Source organism: Tachysurus fulvidraco, chromosome 8 (assembly GCF_022655615.1).
Source record: "Tachysurus fulvidraco isolate hzauxx_2018 chromosome 8, HZAU_PFXX_2.0, whole genome shotgun sequence".
Taxonomy (NCBI): Eukaryota; Metazoa; Chordata; class Actinopteri; order Siluriformes; family Bagridae; genus Tachysurus; species Tachysurus fulvidraco.
The window spans coordinates 20741838-20744337 of record NC_062525.1 but is presented as its reverse complement, the minus strand read 5'-3'; the positions used below and the strand labels follow the sequence as shown (position 1 = coordinate 20744337).

Below are 2500 nucleotides of genomic sequence, written 5' to 3'. Positions count from 1 at the left end.
TGTCAATATTGAGACATCTTTTATTCAACACATGCTCAATGTGTGTGTGTGTTTGTGTGTGTATAAGATCCTGTCCTTGTGCGAACTCTGTGTGTGTATGTTCTTCTACAGCAGGTATCTGAACAATGCCCTGGACTGCATGCTGTTGTTTGGTATTCTGTATGTTCATAAACCAAGGTGACTTTGTATATGTGTGTGTGAGTGTGTGTGAGTGTGTGTGTGTGTGTGTGAGAGAGAGAGAGAGAGAGAGAGAGAGAGAGAGAGAGAGAGAGAGAGAGAGAGAGAGAGAGAGAGAGAGTGAAGGAAAGTCAGACTCTGCCACCCAAGTGGAACTACTGTCTTCTGTGACATTCAAATGAAGACCACCAGTAATGAATCAAACACACACACACACACACACACACACACACACACACACACACACACACACACACACAGAGTCAAATAAATGGAAAATTTTGTGCTGACATTTTCTACTATTGATAAATAATATGGTTACACAAGCAATGCTGCTCTGAGAGAGATGTGTGTGTGTGCGTGTATGTGTGTGTGTTTAAGGTCACACAGCAAGTGTGTGTTTTGTAACAAGTCCTAGAGAAAGATAGCACTGCGTGTACAGGAAGTGGTTTGCCGAGAAAAATTTGTTCTGCAAGAGATACCGTGGTCAGGTCTATAATCTCTCTCTCTCTCTCTCTCTCTCTCTCTCTCTCTCTCTCTCTCTCTCTCTCTCACACACACACACACACACACACACACACACACACACACACACACAGAAACGGGAAAAGTGAAACTTTTACCATATGATCATTAAAATGATCAACTTATTTATTTACTTGATGTATTTATGAGTCACACTGATATTCTTTTGAGTTGCTAATATTTAAGTTGCTAATATTTAAGTCGCTAATATTTAAGTTGCTAATATAATAATATTCATTCGAGTTTCTCATTTAGGAGCTGCTAACACTCACCTGAATTGTTTTTGTGGATAATCCTAGTAGCTAATATGACAGGCTTCTATTATTTGAGTTATTTGAGTGACAATTTTCAGACAATTTTCCAGGGATGCCAATCAACCTACCATGCATGTCTTTGGACCGGTGGAGGAAACCGGAGTACCCGGAGGAACTCCACACACACAAGGCGGAGGCGGGAATCGAACCCCCAACCCTAGAGGTGTGAGGCTAAAGTGCTAACCACTAAGCCACCTGCCCCCCTCGTTCGGTTCATATTTGAGCAAAAGTGTTCCTACTGAAACTTCCTAATTATAAAAATGTAAAACTATAATAAAGTACTGAATTTTCAGTTGTTAATATTTGAGCTGTTAGTAGTCTGTTAACATTGTTTGGAGACAGCAGGATGGACTTATAGTTAAGTGTATAATGAACTCAGAAATGACGCTGACCTGTTAGTTCCTCAGGAGCTCTTGGTTACACAATTCCACTTGAACTGTAGAAATGACGGTATTTACATTTACATTATTTCCTGCCCAGTGTCACCCAAATGAGGATGAGGTTCCTCTCAAGGTTCCTCTCATGGTTTCTTCCTCATATCATCTTTTTCCTTGCCACCGTCGCCTCTGGGTTGTTCATGAGGAACAGATGTTGAAACTAAATAATACCTTAATTTTAAGCTTTAAAATTTTGCTTCTGTAAAGCTGCTTTGAGTGTGAATTGTTAATAGTGCTAAACAAATAAATTGGTTCAAATAAATGTCTTATGTTTGAGGTTCATGAAGTTGTTCATATGGAAGGTGCTAATATTCAGCTAGGTTACTTATTTCTGAGCCACTGATGCCTGTTGAATTTGCTAGTATTTATTTTTGTTGCTAATGCTAATTCAGAATGTAGGATGTAGCAATGAAAGTTTACCTAGTTGGCTACTAATCTGATATAAGTGAACTCCACCAGCCACCACAGCTTCAGGGAAGTGTTGCTTCTCGTCCATGGGCATGGATGAGCGGTGGGTTTAAGGATTAAACTGAAGAATCCAAATGCACTGAGAGCATCATGCACCTTAATATTTGAGTTGCTCAATGTTCCAGCAGCTATCGCTCATTTGAGTCGAGCTGTTACTCATCGAATGGGTATTATTCAAGCGCGTAGAATTTTAACTGTGATTCTTCGAGTTGCTGTTGTTTGAGTTTGTTTTTACTACTCAATTTCCTCTGATTTGAGTTGCTAATATTCCAGTTGTTAATATTTGACGTTATTCTTTGAGTTAATATTCAAACTTCTTTTTGAGTTGCTATCATCAGAGTTGTTAATATTTGAGTAGCTAAAATAAAAATTTTTTTTTCATATTTGACTTGTCACTTTTTATGCTCCTTTTATTTAATTTGCTAAAATTTGAGTTGTGAGTACTGAAATTGATACTCTTTGAGTTACTAATAACGTTGAAGCTTAATGGTTAAGGTCTTGGACTACCGACCTGAAGGTTGTGAGTTCAAATCCCAGGTCCACCAAGCTGCCACTTGTTGGCCCCTGAGCAAGGCTCTT

General features: G+C 38.9%; 1 protein-coding gene across 3 annotated transcripts in view; it reads right to left on the bottom strand.

The window, feature by feature from the left end:
• raraa (retinoic acid receptor, alpha a) overlaps positions 1-2500 on the bottom strand; it is a 77546-nt gene that overhangs the window by 31489 nt on the left and 43557 nt on the right. The gene's annotated exons all lie outside the window — the stretch shown is intronic.